Below are 18,479 nucleotides of genomic sequence, written 5' to 3'. Positions count from 1 at the left end.
ATAAATGAATTACTTGGCTTCCATTGACTGCTATTTCTGTGAGTGTGTGGTTACTATTTGCAAGTATTCATGCGGCTCCAACTACACGTGGAAGTGCCTGGGTCGTGGGGTGACAGTACTTGGGAGAGTTGGGTTTTGGCCTCCCTGGGACCTCCCCAGCTCTCTCCCTAAGGCCGAGTTGGAGGCTGAGGGGTTTTGTTGTATTTACAGGCTGCCTGGGCCTGAGACAAAACCAACAAACAGCTCTAGGACACCTGCTTGACCTATACTGCTTTGATTTAGAGAAATAAAGCTCTACCCCATAGAGAAAGGGCTGAAATCCTGCTGCTCTTGGGAATGTTATTTCAATGTACTTGTTCAGTGAGTTGGCCTGGTAGCTTACAATTCAGAAACCCTAGAGCATTTGTGAATTGTGGGGGAAGTACACTATTCATTATCTGCTGTCAGGCATTCATCATTCCAGTGTAAGCTTCAATCCTCTCATCAAGATGCAGAACATTACTTATGACCAGTCACAGGCCATGAATAATGGCTTAACGAAATGAACAGTTCTCTAACAATTCAAACTCGGGTTTGTTAATCAAAACTATTCAGAGCCAGATTCTGGCATCCCATCACACACACACTGAATAACACCTTTCCCTAGTGCAATCTCTTCAGTTTTCATTGCGTTTAAAGTTTAACAAGCTTTTTTTTTTTCTTTTTTCTTTTTTCTTTTTTCTTTTTTCTTTTTTCTTTTTTTTTTCCTTTTTATTTATTTATTTATTTTTGTTCTGACCTCACCTAACTAGCTCACAGCAAAAGCTGGAGTTTGCCTCCACCAGAATTAGTAGCTCTTGTCTCATTCTGCAGTAGCACTTTCTGTACAAAACCACTTGGCAGAGATGACAAATCTGCATGTCTTTTCCTTAGCTCCATCAGATGGGATATCCACTCTGGTCAGCAGCTAAGTCCTGCTTAGAGCTAAGCACTGATTTAAACGTATCTTTTATTCTTTATGTATGTGGGAAAAGTAACTCAAAGTGACACATTCTTTATGGGATCTTCTACACAGCAATAAAATACGACCGTATTCATCCATGTGTAGGATTATGCACTGTTCTAGTCAACCTCCCCACTGAGGTTTCACACCATCAGCAGTTCTCTCCTGTATATTGCCAAACATACTTCAGGCTCCTGGAAAGTGGAATATATTCGTGTATTTGCAGCCCAGTCCCCAAGTGTTCCTCTACAAATGTTCAGAGCAGCTGGTAGCTCTAGCTCTCTTCCCCAGTCGTGGGAGGCTTCTTACATTTTTGCTATTCTGAATTGTGCCAAGGAAGCTGGTACTGCATTTCCAGAAGCAGAGATTGATTCAGTTGGCACATTTCATTTGCAGAGAGCTTTCTGGGTAGAGGTGTTAAGGTAAAGCCCTGGAAATTCTTCTGAGAACTGAGCCTTCTGTATCCAGTACTATCTTTGTATCGTAAAGCCCAGCCTTGGCGCTGTGCATATTAGGTATTTCTCCAAGAGTGGTTCCCCAGCTGTTTTGGGGCATGGGATTACTTAGGGTAATGTGGGTGTGATAAGATGTTTCCAGAGTCCTCAATGTATTCCTGCTCTAATATGCCTTGGCTGAGACTCCCAACGGGACTCTCAGGGATATAGGTACCCAACTTCCATTGTGGTCAGACTACATTACGCGTTTAAACGGAACTTTGCATTTTATTTTATGTATTCATTTGTAAGATCATTTTCAGTGCATCATCTTCCTTAGCCAGTCCTTCCTTGGGATCATGCTTTGAGAAGCGGTCACAGTAGTTTCTACCCTGGAATGTGCTCCCCCTTATGATTAAATGTCAGTCTATTTGTATGATTAAATCAGTGCTCAAGATGAGGAAGAAAAAACCCTCTAGATTCGTGTCAGAGGATTTCTTGATCGGTAACGGCTGGTGCAGGGGAGGTGCAGCTTGCTATTTTTTTTTTTCCCCAGCAGATTATGGTTTGAGGCACTAGCCGCAATGAGTGGGAAGGGAGGAGCAGGGAAAAGAGAGAGAGAAAAGAAAGGCCCTCATCTAGAGGGAAGCCAGAATGCTTACCTCTCACTTTCTCTCCCTCCTCTGCCTTGCATTCGCTGCCACCAGCTCTTCATCATCTCATCCTGCCCCTAGGCCTAGAAATGTGGGCATCTGTGAGAGAACAAGCTGATATACGGTCGTCTCCTCTTGCAAGTTTTCAGCAGATTTTCATTTTGGTCATTTCTTTTCTTCAGGCATTGTATGTTTATTAGAGAAAGGAGAGGAAAAATGCAACCCAAACAACATTTCAGCTTCTCCAGCAAAGTTTCTATTTTGATTTATTGAAAACTTGTCCAAGCACTTATTTATATTTTATCTGTGAAAGACCCAAAAAGATTCATCTGAAACAGATATTTCCATGGAAACGTCCATCTTTGATGAGATGTCATTCCTCAGATGTTTCAGCTGAAGAATTTTGTCAGTTCTGGCAGAAAAAAGAGTGGGGGGGCAGAACAAACAAAGATGAAGCTCGCAGGAAAACATGCAATGCTTCAAGTTAATAGGCTAAAATGTCAGCTGGTAAACTTCCATAAAGCCAGAAAAGTCAACCAGTCAACCCAAGTCAATGGAGCTATGCTAATTTACAGAGGATCTGGCCTTAGATTTTAATAGAACCAGCCTAGCAAGCTGTTTCTGCACTTACCCATCCTCCTCCCTTTTTAATAAGCTCTCAGTCATACTTGGCCTATCCTTTAATAATTCACCCTTCTCTCTTCACGCTCCTTCTTCCCTCTCTGGAGATAATAGGATGGGATTTTCTGCTTGCAGCCCGCACAGAAATATCACAGACAGGTTAAACTCTGCACAGCTGGCTACTGCTTTCTACCATATCCCTTGTGCCTCTTTCTGGCCTCTAATATCTATCCTCTGTTTGGTCTTTACTTAGCCAGTGCCAACTGACTTCAGTGGTATTTGTTATAAATTATAATATAGTGTATTGTATTGTAATGTATAGAACCTGGGATATTGAAGCATTAAGCTCACGGAGCAATCAATTACTTTAATGGGAGTTTTGTGTGTCTAGCTGCAGTTCTGGAAATCAGATCTGTGTGATCGCTCTAGGATGCAATCCAACGCCTGGAACAAGAGACTTTTCTACAGCAGAAGTTACTATTTCTTTTTTTCCTGCTAAGGGCCAAATAGGTATTTAAAACAATTGGCAAGATGCGCATTAAAGTATGGTTTTTTGTTGTTAAGTGTAACTCCAGCGTATAATGACCCTGTGTAACTGCTCAGTCCTCAGTAGCTTGTAACTCTCTGAAGTCAACAGCTGGATACCCAGTTCCAGAGCTGCAAGTTTCTTAACCTTGTCCTTTGAAGCCAGGACCCAAAGTACTGACTTTGTAAGACCCACCAGCCTACTTTTCTTAATCTAATCCTAATATCCTGGTGACTGTGTCCTTCCTTCTCACCTACTTTTATTAAAAAGAGTAGGGATGTGCTGATGCAAAAAAAAAACCAACACCTCCCTTGCAGGCCTTAAAAGGCTCGTGTATCTTTATTATTATTATTATTATTATTATTATTATTATTATTATTATTATTATTATTAATTTATTTTGAAGATACTAATAGAAAATGAGCAACTCCTGATTGTCTCCTGTATATTGAGTCCACAGAGAATATGAGCCTCTATCTTCAGTAACGTATTTCAAATGCTTCAGTTCGCTGTACCCGATCTTATTCACGTGGAGGAGTGAAGATACCACGCAACATCTGAGATGTCTTCTCTGTTGATTTCTCAGAAGTACATTGTATGGAGCACACCTTTTGCACACCTTTTTCCAGATGATGCAGAGATGCTGTTTGATTGCTCCCGGTACAGAGCTGGTAACTGCATCTTCCAGAGAAATAAAAGGTAATGTGTGTGAATGGTTCCCTTACTGAAAACCAGTGGACTTTATATTGGTTAAGTCAACCTCTTGGAACAACAGAGGCATGGTTGCTGTCATTTGAATTTCAGCTCAGCATCTTGATTGGCATTCTTTTTTAATGACTTTTCCTTATTTGTTAAGTTTAGTTGATGGTTATTGCATTTATTTCTAAAGAACATTACTTTAATTAAAAAAATCTCTGCTCTACAGAAATTAATATTCACCGTGTATATGGCACAAAAGTGTATGTGGTGAACACAGAGAATAATTAGTAGCTGTAGGAGAACTTATGAGAGGATGATTATGAATATGTAGCAGAGGAAATAGACTACAAGGAAATTAAACTGAGAAATTTATGAGTGAATAATTGACCTCTGAGTAAATACAAGCATTCTCTCAACAGCCACTTGAAGTATTGTTAACCACTCAGTATTTCAGAACATTAACCACTCTTTTAGATAAACAGTTCTTTGCTATTGGCAATGACTTACTCTTTGGAGTTACTTTGCTATTTTACAGTGTGATTGCTTACTGTATACATAATGTTATAAATACATGTGGTGCCAAAACATTGGAGTAGGTGGGAAAAAAGCAAAAATGCTCCAAAGCACTGGAGTAGGTGGGTCATAATCTGTTAGATATGTGTAAATCTAAAGTTATGCCCTCTACCAGAAAAAATAGTTGTAAGGACTAACTAAACCCGCTTCGAGAATTATGCTGTTACAAATGAGATCCGAATTTTATCGCTACTACCAAATGAATACAGATCTATTTGCACAATGAAGCCATCAGCCTAAAATTGAGATTTTTAGAACTGATGGTGAAGTTTCTAAAGTGGATTTTCAGAGTTTATAAAGCTTGCATTTCCCCTTAGATTTGGTGAGTAATTAGGAATTCTTCCAGTGGCTTTAAGGACTGTAGGCTAGAGGTATAAGCTTGTTCCAAAGAAAGTGCCATCGTCTTCCAAATAAAAGGTCTGGTGGATGTGAGCAGATACATAAGCCAGAAGAGCAAAGCTGATAATGGATCTGTTTGAGAGGCAGGTCCCAGGAAATGTAAGGCATCCATGAGTAAGGGCTAGGCCTTCTACCTGAATTGTGTAATTGAGCAGGTTGGGGTCAAACCTTTCTGAAGGATGACCACGTTCATATTTTGAGGATTCAGAAATCATAATGATAAAAAATAGGATGGAGATGCTTGTTCACTGGAAAACTTATGTATTACAATGGTCCATGCAAAATGAGTCATAATGGCTATATATTGAGGATAAAGATTTGTTTTCATTCTAGAGAGAATATTTATTCCGCCTGATTGTGAACCAGACACATTGCTAAGTTATTGCTACATTTACACTCATAAAACCAATAAGAAAGATATGGCATTTGTGAAGCTTTGTCTCCTCTCTGCCTTCCAATTAAATAATGGTTACTGTACCAAACATTTTACATCATAGAATAGAGGACAAGCAGTTATCCAGAATACGTAATGATCAACTACAATATGTGACTGATTGAATCAGGTGAGGTGTGTGAAGGATGAGGTTCATTTGCTGGCCTTGGCCTCTTTGTTTGGCAAAGAGAGATAAGAAGACAAAGCTCAGTTTTATCAGAAGTTAACGAATGACTAAGTAGATGAGAATCTCATATCAACTCTTTATTTCATTGCAGTCCAAGCAATTAATGAAGTATGCATGGAGACAGTGGTAAAAGACCAAATGTAGTACCTTAGATGTTCCCTTCTTCTCTGCTGGAACAAGGAGGGATACTCTTGGGAGGTACTGACTGCATCAGTGTGGACCAGGTAAGGCTGTTGGGTTTGAAGAGAGATTCCTGGAAAGGTCCTAAGCTGCATAGCTGTAGTCTACAGGAATCCGTATTTACAGTCCCAAGTTCCACCTTTGGCTATCTAGCTGGAAGTCAACAAATTTGGGTAGCTAAGGTTATGAGTCATAGGAATGAAGTTATAAGCTTAACCCAAAGGAAGGACGTGGATGTGCTCCAATTCAGCAGAGTTTTTATAGGCAATGAACATTTTTCTTTCTGTCTGGGAAAAGAGAATTACCCGTAAGCTAAAATCAAGTAGTCCAGAAAAAAAAACGATCCACATCTGTTCTTAGTGATGATGGGAAGGTTTTAAAGGATACATCTACACTAGTTAAACAAACAGTGTTTGGCCCCTGGGATTTGCCTTCTGTTTTGTTCAGTTGTTAGAATGATCCCTGGTACAATTTTTGGCCCAGGTCATCTAGAGCTGTCCCAAACAGTCTCCACTCACAGCTTGGAAGTTCACATGAACAAGGGACCTTCCCCCATAGGCAGTTTGGATGAGGTCATCTTCTTCTGGAGGCTGAAGGACTTGGATAGTATGGACACAGCCAGGTTGTCCTAGTTGGCCTCTGCACCGTAAAATACTTAGTGGCACAATTAAGTCCACTAGAAGAGGTGTAGCTGAAACTGGTTAAGCTATATGCAGACATTTGGGGGAGATCTTTCCTCTATGACCTCTTGAGCTGAGAACAGCTGAGATAAATCGTAAGAGGAAGAAGGAATAGATAAGATCTTCTATTATAGGTAAACTACTTTAAAAATGGCAAGACTGTTTGAAAGAACCAACACTACTTGAACTGCTGTTTAGTAATTTCTGGAGCATTCTGCTTTTCTGGAGGTTTTCAGTACAACAGCTGGAGGTTCCCACATGGAGAATTTGGATACTAGAACTGAAGGTGTATTTTGAGCCTCTGTGGCTGGGCTATTTCAAAACAAGCAGCAGCAAAGACACCAAGTCCAAAGTTCAAAAAGAAGTCCTGCACTTCAAACTGGGGCCTAAGAGTAAGATGCAAAAGGAGTGAGCTACAGTGAAAGCTCCAAGAAAGCATCCTTATACACCACTTCTTGGAAGTAAACACCTACATATCGGTCCAAATAGGAGAACATGGGCTTATGTGCTTTCTAGAGTAGGGTCATGCAGAACTAGAAATCTGATGGCAGAGGGGTTTGATTCTGAAGTTCCTGAGAAAGAACTTCTGGGGAGGTGGATTTATGGATGTATGGGCAGGGAAGAAGTTAGAAACTGTGTGGTTGTAGAAATCAAATGAAGCAAAGAGATTATCTGTAGGTAAAGATCTGAAGAAGTAAAGGTTAACCTTGTTTAATTGGAGTTAACATTTTCTAAGTGTTTAGATACTGGTTTATATGTTCTGCATTCTAAAGCAATGGGCCCAGCTCATTTGTACTGGCACAAATGAGAAATAAACCTCTCCACGCACTTGAGCTTCTGCTGTATGTGAGATGAAAATCAGAGCCAGAGGCATTTGGAGTTTGAAAGAAATATTTTTGTTTTTGATGTCTATTTTTGCTGCCTCTATTTCGAGCAGACATAGCCAGGGCTGGAAGTGAATACAGTGTCTCTGAAGAGGTGAATTATTCCCAGCCAATCTGTAGTGGCAGAAGTGTGGTATCTTATGGGCTTGAAATAGACCATCCTCATTAACCACATGTTGGGCCAAACTCCATTAATTGCTACAGCCCCTCAGGGCTGAATTTAGCCCATTATAACAAAGTGATAATATTGTTGGGAGCTATTTTTATGTCCTGTGCTGTAAGTTGAATACTACAATACAGTATAAACTTGGTAAAGCCAAGATATTTTTAGGTTGTGGGGGTCATAAAGTAGTTTCTCGGTGTTTGTCAATGCCTTTCTCAAGAGTTCCCAACAGTACTAATTAGTAGAGATTAATGATAGTTGAAGTTAAGGGAGAACTAATGAAGGTGGTGTCTTCAGACTCATGTCCTTCTAAAGGTGTTCAAGGAAAGCTGAGTGAGGTGGTGGCATGCTGGCCAGTGATCGGTGGGACTTTAATGTGCTAATAATTGTGCCACTGATATGGAGTGAAGAAAGAACCATGCAAGAAAAAAATTTGAAAATTTTATTACTAAAGCCTCTAGTGTGGCCTGTGTGGGACTGTTGAGTTGCAGGTGGCTCGTATACATCTCCCCTGCTGCTCTAGGCTGTGTGGAGAGCTATTGGGCTTTGCTGGCATCAGTTGAGGAAAGTGTAGAGGTGGCAGGGATGCTCAGACTGACACCACCAGTCCATCATGGGACTAAAATGGGTGGTCAGACCCCTTTTCGCAAGGGACAGTAGGAAGTTAAGAAGCAGTTGGTGTATCTACATGGTCTATGTGCTAATTCAGTTTGTCTTTCCATCTGTCACTTGTCGTACAGCTCTTGGCCATCTCAACATTTTGGTAGATGTCTCACGAGCTTGGGAAGACCACTCAGTGCTGGGGTTTGGCAGCACAGACGGGACTCGCTGAGTTCATCTGAAAACCTCTCCCAGATGCATCCCAGATGCATGGTCTCAAAACCATGCTCCCCTTCTGCAGCGGACACGACGAGGGTGAAGGTGGGTGCCGTGCTAACACAGCAGGTTGTTTGCCAGGATGTAATGTGCTGCTGTTCTCCTGTGTTGCTATTCCCCTGGCAATGACAGCAATTGTTTGACACATCATGCTGCCTGACGCATGCCTGAGCTGCACAGTGCTGGCATGAGCTGGCGTTACACCTGCCGAGTAATTGCGCTCTCGCTAGCTTCAAGATCGGGCACGTGAGCCTCAGCCATTCTGAGAACAGCTTCAGCCGAGCGCAAAATCAAGCTAAAGAGAGAAACCCAGCAGGCAGCGAGGTGCTGAGTCACCACGCAGCCCTCCTCGGATAGCCTTGCAGCAGCGCAGAGGATCAAAGGTGAGGTGACCTTGTGCATGGGAGGTGAGGCGAAGTCCTCTGTGCGGGCTGGAATGTACATTAGCTCAGGAATGCAGACAGGCAAACAGGGCTGAGCGAGCGCCTTTATTAGCTGCTCTAGGCACGGCTTTGAGATCGTCCGCGTCTAAGAGGAAAAAGCTCTGCGTTTGTCCAAAACTCTGAGAATCAAATGCTCACAACATATTCTTCGACCTGTTCTTCTGACCGGGACTGCGATTAGGCTGGGTGATCTTTGGTTTTGTTCTGCTCTGGTTTGAAGCTAGCTGGGTCATTCTGGGAAGCCTGGAAACGTCTCTTTAATTTGCTAAATAGGAAACTTGCATCCAGCCTGTAATTTCACAATTCTCATTATAATCTGCAAAGGAGGATTACAACAGGCTGTGTTTTAAAGATTACTATTTCCCATCCCAGCTCCAGCCCACTCTCTTTATTTCAGTGGTCAAAATATCAAGGTCGTTATTTCTGGGTATATTCTGCACTTGCTGATTTCTGTACCGACTCCTGGCCTAGGTAATTAAACTAAGCTACCTTTTGACTACTTTTAGAGGGATTGTCTGGCCAGACTGGTTTCACTGGCTTGTCATATGGACCCAAAGCAACAAAGAGGCCAGTGCTGTTTGCCAGATCCCCTCCGTGGCTCTGAGAGGTGTGTTACAGAGAACACAAAGGTGTTGGTGAAGATGAAAGCAGAACCCTGTTGTTTTCTGTTTAGATGCCTTGCTGTGTGCTGGGATCACAGGTGCTACTACAGATGGTACAGACGGGTAAATTTCATCCCTAGTAACTTTACACATCTGCAATGTGAACTTTTACTTCTGAGTAGTCATCCTGGACCCCCTTTACATTTCAAAAATTTACCTCTCCCTAAAGTAGACATTGGCAACATGTGCCCTGTTGGGTTTTGCCCTAAAAGACCCCATTTGTCTTCATGAACATCAATAGAGGTCAGCAAATAACCTCACAGACAGACATCTACACCTGAGGTATTCAGATTTAGTTAGTGAGCCTCAGATTTCCAGTCGAGTTTTCTCTGGATCTCAGGGTTATGAAATCAAACCTCTGCTCAGTCTATTTTTACATCAGCCAGACATCTCTGGAGATGGAATTGCCCTCCTCCCCAGATATGATTTGAATTTGTTTGCTAAAGCATCTGCACATATGGCCCTTCACAGAAATCATGCTTTTATGAGCTTCTTGCCTTGGGGCATACCTCCCTTTTGAACCATCCTCTGTGTGAAGTGTTGTGTGGCAAGGCAAACTGAATGGGATGGCTGTGTTTCTTTCCATTACTATTTGGGAAGCCACCAGTGACCAGAACAGCCATGAGAAGAAAGCCACAAGGGCAGAAGGCCCAGACTGGCTCCCGATGGACAAAGCCCATCACGAACCAGCCTACGTGCAGAACTGGGGGGCTGTGCCTGGATCATGCCTTACCGTGCGCCATGGGATCCTCGGGATGAAAGAAGCTACATAAACATAAAATATCTCTATTGATTATAAATGACAGCAAAAGGGAAACATGTGATTTAAAGCAGTGCCAGCTGTGGTCTAATATCAGATAAACCACACTGATGCTGTTGTCAAATCGTTATCCACTCTACACCACTCAATCTGGGGGTAAGGATAATTTTTTCTATCGACCCTACAAAGGTCTGCATGCTCCCGTGTGCCTTTCCTGCAGAGATATGGACATGGACACTGCTGACAAGTTGCATTCCTCTTATCGGGGGCGGTTATGTCATTGGGCTGGTGTAAATCTCCCTCTTCCTCGCTCGCTCCTGTCACAAAGAAGGAGGGCAGTTTGGCACGGCGCTGCCCCCCGGCGCAAGAGGTGTGACTTGTCAGCAAAAAAGTCATGGAAGCGATTCTACCGAGGGTGACAAAAGGTTGAAAGCTAACGCAGGGACCTCCCAAGAAAGCACCAGGCAATCTGCACAGCGATTCCTCCTCTCAACCCGTGTTTTATGTAAGGGGACGGGAGGCTGACTCACTGTGCTGGGGACCTCCCGAAAAGCTGGGCAGGACGGGCATCCTACAGGCTGCTGTTACGCCATCCATCTTTGGAAATGTGGTCCCATCAGTTTGTAAATTGTGTGTTTCCATATCTCATCTCACGTGGCTTTGGAGGAATGCACCAAGCATCGAGTGCTGCTTCAGGTGCGCCGTAGTATCAGAGACGTCGGCTTGAGGCTGGTAGGTGGGAGATGGGACCTGTGCAAGACCTGGGTCCTTCCTGAGTGGCAGCTAGAGGCCAGGTGAGATAGACCAGGGCATCTTCAGGGGCATTAGGTGTATATTTGGGCATCTGCATTCCTTCCTACAGGTCTGCATCTTCAGTGTCTCCATCTGAGCTGGTCACCCCGGGCTGTTTTTGTACATGGTGTAGAGACGTAAGTATTTTCAAGGTGTGGTTTAGCCAGACTGTTTTAGACACCTCTTTTAGGAGAAGGTGAGTTGTTCCCTAGACACCACCGACTGTCACAATTAGATTTCTGTGACTACAAAGGGAGCGTAGAGCTGCTAACTCAAATGCAGGCATTTGCATCCAGTCGGCTGAATCTCAGCCCGGGTCTGGTCTGTCTCATGTTGACATCAGTTTCATACCAAGAAAAAAAAAGCAATCCACGGATCTGGTTGTGCTTGTAATTACAGCAGTGTCAGTGAGATTAGACTCAGAACCACCACTTGGCAGTTTTGTCCCCCAGCGTAAGCTCTGACAGATAGTCATTACGGTAACGTTTTCATGGCTCCTTTCGTAAAAACAAGAGTTTCAGTTGAGAATTATTTGTTTGGATCCGAGCCAATTGCAAACTGTTTCTATTTTAACGGGGTGTCCCAAGACGCTTTCAGTTACAATGAGGTGAGCAAGAGATGTTTTGGTTTGCTGGCGATTCTGGAAGATAATTGCAGACATCTATATTGTTCCTATTTTTCTATATTGTAAAAAGTTTCACTCAACACCAGAGAAAACACGTCAGGTCATTTTTTAAGCATTTTTCAAGTTAAAAAGAAAAAGAACCGAGTGAAAGGAAATATCTGAACAGAAAGACATTTCATAGTGAAATCCTTCTCAAGCAACTTTTTTTTTGGTTTCAATTCTAAATGAATTTATGTGGCAAAACTGACAGAAATTTGCAGTGTTTCTGCTTTTTTCACCAGAAAGAGCATTTAGCCCCAAAAATACACCCACGCTGTTTCAGCTGCAGCGTTCACAGAACCGCAAGGCTCTGGGCCCTTGCTGGCAGGATGGGAGGGACCGGGAGCAGCCCCTGCAGGTTGGTGACAGAAGGTTAGCAAAGGGCTCTTGGAAACCTTCCCTCTGCGACACTTCCACAAGGTAAATGTTCCCGTTATTATTTGCAAGCCGGCCGTATATCACAGCAAGTACCAGGTACAATAAGACCCAGACAGCAAGACTGAGAATAAATAGATGATGGAATTCCTGGCATTAGTTCTGGAGCAGTTTGGGACTGGAACGAGTGAAAAATACAATTTCTCTAAAAGGGAAGTTTCCTGTGAGTAAAAGCCAAATGTTCCCCTCTGCTCCCCCTCCTTCTTTCCCCAGATTCCAGTTTTTCACTGGGGAGAATCCAAGTGTTTCAAGTGAGTTCAAGCAGAATTTCATTTTGTTGAACTGGCCTGATTTGGGATGCAAACCGACCTCTGAAATGCTGAAATTTCCCGTGGGAGCAGAAATTCTGAATTTTGCTCAGCTCTAGTTACTCCTTGCATGGAAATGGCCTAAAGCAAACAAACAACCACTCTCCTCGTGCGGGTAGGAGAAGCGCCTGGTAAGTAGGTTAATTTGGAAGGGGTTCCCTGGTGGCAGCTCCTCTTCCTCTCTTCTGCCTGGGGAAACCTGTGCAGGGATCAGCTCTGCAGAGCGGGCAGTGACAAGCTCCCCTTCCGGGCAGAAATAAACACACACATATATAAACTCAAAGATCCATTCCTACAGGAGTTGTTTACACCCCAGGGCAGGCTGATGTGGCCTGAAAGTGCTCCACTGACCTCAATGGATTGCCCTGGCAAAAGGATCACCGCGTTCCCCATGTGAAAACATGCGATTTCCCAGCAAAACTAAGACCCTCAAGAATTTTGTGGTAGGCTTCGCAAAGCAGCTGATGGCCCAGATGGGACTTCATAGCTGCGGCTGGATCCTGAAAGGCTGCCAGCTGGCGAGGCAGCCCCGTGGGTGAGGTATCCGCACGTTACCGGTGAGGATCGGCGAATGTGCCAGAGCTGGGGCCCCAGGGGGATGCGAGCAGCCCTGGTGGAGGCAGCTGGGTCCTTCTCCTTGACTCTGTCTCTCTGACAGCTCAGGAACACGGCTGCAGGATGACAGCAGCCTCCAGACCTGGTGAAAACCTGGAGCAGCTCAGGGGAGAGCCAGACCCCGAGGTGCGGAGCGCGGCTGCTTCTCCTACCCGTGGCTTGCTGTCCATACATACAGGGCACAGGGTGAGGAACCGTGTGGTTCTGCCTCCGTGCAGCCAACAACAAAGATGGATGCGCCCTCTAAGCACCGCAGGCTCCGTCCCAAAGTATTCCTGGCTTTCCATGCTGAGCTTCAGCCTCCCACCGGCTACTGTATGGCCGCAGCCCTTTCCCTCTCATCTGAGCAAAGCGCCCTGCGAACAATTAAGTCTCACTATCCCCTAGCGAGCTGGGGAAGAATTATCTCCTCATTTTTACCTGTCTGGGAAATGACACAGAAATTAATTGACTTCTTCAAGGTCACTCAAAGAGTCAGGGGGAGATGTGAAAATGGGACCCAGGAGTCCTGACTGCTGGTCTTTTCTAACCACCAGATACCTAACATCAATTGCTGGAAAACCCGCTCATAGGCTTTGCAGTTTTGATTAAAGATTCAAAAAATACTGGAGCTTTAAAGGAAAAAAATAGTTCTCTCCAACTTTACCCGGCGATGCATGACCAGGCACAGCCCCCCTGGGAATACAAGCTCCGCTGAAGACGAGCTGACCGGCTGTCTGCTCCAAATACACGAGGGGTCCTAGGCTTGACGCCAAGTGACATGGGCAGCAAGCTTGGCTCCTGCTGCTCCGGGCACCCAGGTGTCTGGCAGGGCTTTGCGCATCCGTGGGTCACCAGAAGACGAGGCTCTGAGTGGAAAAGCAGCAAGCTGTGAGTTTATGCCTGCATTAGTGTTGGAAAGCATGTTAATTTAGCTGTTAAACATAAGCAACCTGGGCTTTGGGGTGACACGTGGAGTATAGCGGATGCATCTGCTGCTCTGCGTGCGCAAGCAGAGCAGTGAGTTGGCTCCTTTCCCCAAACCATCCTGTGCAGGGCACAAAGCACCTCCTGCTGGGTTCCTCACCCCCTGCCCTGGGCTCCAGCCCTAGGCACAGCTCCGTGACCCACTTCTGCTGCCATCGCGTTTCTTCTCCCACCAGCATGTGGGAACACCCTCCCAGCATAGCTGCTGCTCCCTCCCGGGCACTGCCCAGCCACGCAAGTGCCCCACACAAGGGCGGTGAGAGGACCACGACCTGCCCCTTAATTTGCTCTTACCTCTCTGGGTTCACCACTCACAAATGCGCCATCTCCTCCAGCAAGACCTGGCCCAGCCATGGGGCTCCAGGAGCCTGACTCACTGTTACCCTCTAGTGCTGGACCAGGCGGGCTACAGGCTTTTCCCCAGCAAAAGCAGGCACCAGCAGGTTATTCTCTTTGCTCCAGGCCACCCCAAATTCAATCCTGGCCACAGCAACTCATCTTAGCTGAATTTCAGCCCCACGATGGCTTGCCTTCCTCTGCCTCTTGCACCATCGCTGGGCAGATTTGTCACCTGTAGGGTGGTAGGAGGGACAAGAGTTTTGGTTCATTTGATTATGTGCCTAATGTTTTTTTTTTTTTTTTTTTAAGTCTTTCCTTTTTATTTAAAGCCATCCCTGTCATCTTGAGTTTGGTTCCCCAGACCTCGTTTGCTGTGGTTTTAGTGGAGGGACTGGTCGCTGGTTTGCCCATGGAGAGGCTGCCTGTGAAACAGCTGCCGGGAACAATTAGGGAAACTCATATGGGAAACTCCTTCTATTTTTGTAGGGAAAACAATGCTGGAGAGAGGGGCCAGGGTTTGCTCCCAGTCTGCATTGGTAAGAGCTTGAAACAGGAAGGGTGAAAATGCCGAAGTCCTCTTCTGCTTACCCCGCAGTCTCTGAGTTTTGCTATTGGTTTCCAATGAGCTGACACTGGAAACACTTGTAAAACCACTTTTTTTTCAAGTTTTTCTTTTCTATTTTCTTTTTTTCAATAAGTGCCATCAATTCCGTGTTTCACACATGCCGACATGGATTACAACTTGCTCATCTGAAAACAGTCTAGCAATCACATTGGCTACAGACTGAGCTGAGTGATTGAGAGCCTGCTTTGGCCCCCTTACACATTTGTTTTTTCTTATTTTCTGACCTGTTTTTGTGATAAGCTTAGCTTGTTTATGGACATGCATGAAATGCAGCATGTGGTTCTGTTCTCGTGCATCTTGTTAGGCTGTATTTTAACTCCATTGGATGTTCCCATTGATAGAATAAACGTCATTATTCATATAAATCAATTACACTTCGAGATCCTGTGATAAAGCACGGTGAAAGTGTCTGGCCTACACTAATGAACAGAGCAAAACAAACATCCTGTAAGATAGGTAAGGTGCATTTTGAAACTTTATGGACAGCAAAAACATCTGATCTTTGAGTCTGAGCACTTGTGTACACAAGCCACAAAAATTCACCCACATATTTCTGCATTGTGTCCAGTAATGCATTCTTGAGTAATGTGTCTGTTCCTGGAAAACATACAGGGCACTGTTCATTTGCCTAAATGGAGGTGTATGCGATTTTTTGAGATTCTTTGGGAATGTGACACATCCAGACAGGTCTAGGAGGAAATGATGCAGGCCTGCAGGCTCCCTACCTTATGGAGCAGTTTCTGGAAGTGGAGCAGGACACCCCTATGACCCTCAAGAAGTGTGAGATATCTGTGCGGTCAACTGATGCATGCATTGATATGAAGGGTGAGGCTCAGCTCATAGACAGACAACTAAATATAAGTGTCTGCAGAGTGCTTTTACAAGAGTATTTACAATTCTATTCTATGCTATGCTATGCTATGCTATGCTATGCTATGCTATGCTATGCTATGGTATCCTATCCTATCCTATCCTATCCTATCCTATCCTATCCTATCCTATCCTATCCTATCCTATCCTATCCTATCCCATCCTATCCCATTCCATTCCATTCCATTCCATTCCATTCCATTGTAATACAGATATATTATGTGACCACTAATGTGGCCACTCTCAGCTCCCTTGACTCTAAGTGCTAGAAAATGAGCACTCCAGGGCATTTCTCTACTCTAATTTAGATGTCTCCTTTAGGAAGACAAGAATCATAGAATCACAGAACAGTTTGGGTTGGAAGGGACCTCAAAGCCCACCTAATCCCACCCCCTGCCATAGGCAGGGACCCCTCCCACCAGCCCAGGCTGCCCCCAGCCCCATCCAGCCTGGCCTTGGGCACTGCCAGGGATGGGGCAGCCACAGCTCCTCTGGGCAGCCTGGGACAGGGCCTCACCACCCTCTGAGTGAAGAATTTCTTCATTAAATCTAATCAAAATCCACCCTCTTCTAGTTTAAAGCTGTTTCCCTGTGTCCTACCACCACACCCCCTGACCAAGAGTCCCTCCCCAGCTCTCATGCAGCCCCTTTTAGGCCCTGGCAGGCCGCTGTGAGGTCTCCCCGGGGCCTTCTCCTCTCCAGGCTGAACAACCCCAACTCCCTCAGCCTGGCTCCACAGCAGAGGTGCTCCAGCCTCTGAGCATCCTCGTGGCCTCCTCTGGACTCACTCTAACAGGTCTCTGTCCTTATGGTGCTGGGGCCCAGAGCTGAGCGCAGGCTCCAGGTGGGGTCTCACAAGAGCAGAGCAGAGAGGGACAATCCCCTCCCTTGCCCTGCTGCCCACGCTGCTGTTGGTGCAGCCCAGGACACGGTTGGCTTTCTGGGCTGCTGGCGCAAATTGCCGGCTCATGTTGAGCTTCTCATCCACCAGCACCCCCAGGTCCTTCTCCTCAGGGCTGCTCCCAATCCATTCCCCACCCAGCCTGTGTTTTTGCCTGGGATTGCCCCAGCCCAGATGCAGGACCTTGCACTTGGCCTGATTGAACCTCCTGAGGTTTGCCCAGGCCCACCTCTCAGGCCTGCCGAGGTCCCTCTGTGTGGCATCCCTTACCTCCAGTGTGTTGAACACACCACACAGCTTGGTGTCATCTTCATCAGTAAATAGAGTCATTTGATGAGAAAAATTGCATCTTCAGGAGATAGACACTGCACCAATTCCCTGGGTAGATTTTACTTATGACTGGTAATTTTCTCATCTGGATTTGTCTGGTTTGAACTTCTGGATTGGGCTTGTGTCCTTTTTCTCCTCAGCAGACTGAAGGTTCCTTTAGCAGTGCAGTGAGTCATGTATGCTGATCGTCCCATTGACAAAATAAACAGCTGGGGCTGCTCAAGGCCTTGCAAGATTGCTGAAAATTCTTAGAAACTGAGATAACACATGGTTGAACACATTGTTTCTGTCAGTGAGAACAAATGGAACAAATTATTAAGTAATTCTCTGTTACGAGATAATGACAGTAACATCGTCACGATACAGCAACCTATGACAAGTCAAAGTAAAGCTATGTACAAGCCACACATGGGTGGAAGAGTTTAGCTGCATATTGAAGTATGCATTTCCACAAGAGTCAGAAAGACCAGAAAACTGGGAAAAGCATATCCAGTGGATGTAGTCACAGGAACACTGTCAGCATTTGCTGAGAAAATGGAGAGGACAGCAACAATACATTTGACTTTTGTGTCTTGAGTTATCTGGAAAATGGATTTCCACCATTTCTCAAGAAAAAAAAAAAGGATTTTTTTCAATGAACAAGACATCCCTGTGGGTATCTTGATCCTATTGTAATTTCTCCTTCCAGAAGCAACCCTGAATGTTGACAGCTACTTCAACATAACCCAGAACAGACACCTGCCTTGCAGGGTTCTGAACACTTTCTTCAGAATAATTTCCTTTGTCCCAGATTTTGGAACAGGACATGGGGTCTTCTCTGTCTTCCCTTAGAAGCTGTACCACAACTTAGAAGAGGGAATGAGGAAAGTTCAGAGGAAGGGAGGCTGAATGTAACTGTGCAGCTAGCGAGCGGGCTTGTCTCCTTCAGAATGGGTCCCAACACCCTGACCAACTTCACTGGTCGTGATCGTGGCCTCACATCCCATATGAGAGACACTAAGAAAATAAGCCTGGAGGATACCCAAAATCAGTAGGGTACAGAGCTGAGTGAGAGAGAAGCCCCTTGAAACCAGGTATGGCAAATCAAGCAAGGGAAAGCTAGGATGGCAATGCAGAAAAGAGATCTAAGGCGCCATAACTCACTACATGAAGTGCTTCTGATCCCAGCTGGAGCCTCTGTGCATGGCTATCTTTTTTGTCACTCTTACTAGAGGTGGTGTAGAAGAGGAGGTGGATGCTGCTCCAGCTGACATGAACAAGGTGAGCAGGGCTGTGTTTTCACCTCTTGTTGTGGCTGCGTGCACCTCAGTTTCTCTGTCGGCAAAGGGGAGCTGGTAGGATAAATCTACTGAGTATTTTCTGAGCTGTGTAGCACTTCTGGTCGAACTCAGCCCCTCTGCTGGTGTAAATCAGTTCCCATGCTGCTAACTGACAGGGAGGTCAGCCTGGAATTTGCAAAGCAGCCAGAGAATCATAATT

General features: G+C 45.0%; 1 long non-coding RNA gene across 1 annotated transcript; it reads left to right on the top strand.

Annotated features, from left to right (window-relative positions):
- Positions 1-3,638: 3,638 nt before the first annotated feature.
- LOC121065968 lies at positions 3,639-14,546 on the top strand. The gene is made up of 3 exons (XR_005817434.1): positions 3,639-3,915; positions 5,599-5,731; positions 8,155-14,546. It is a non-coding gene; the product is annotated as an uncharacterized LOC121065968 (long non-coding RNA).
- The last annotated feature ends 3,933 nt before the right edge of the window (positions 14,547-18,479 follow it).

This window comes from Cygnus olor, chromosome 2 (genome assembly GCF_009769625.2).
Source record: "Cygnus olor isolate bCygOlo1 chromosome 2, bCygOlo1.pri.v2, whole genome shotgun sequence".
Taxonomy (NCBI): domain Eukaryota; kingdom Metazoa; phylum Chordata; class Aves; order Anseriformes; family Anatidae; genus Cygnus; species Cygnus olor.
The sequence above is the reverse complement of the archived record's forward strand: the minus strand, read 5'-3'. Positions and strand labels throughout refer to the sequence as shown.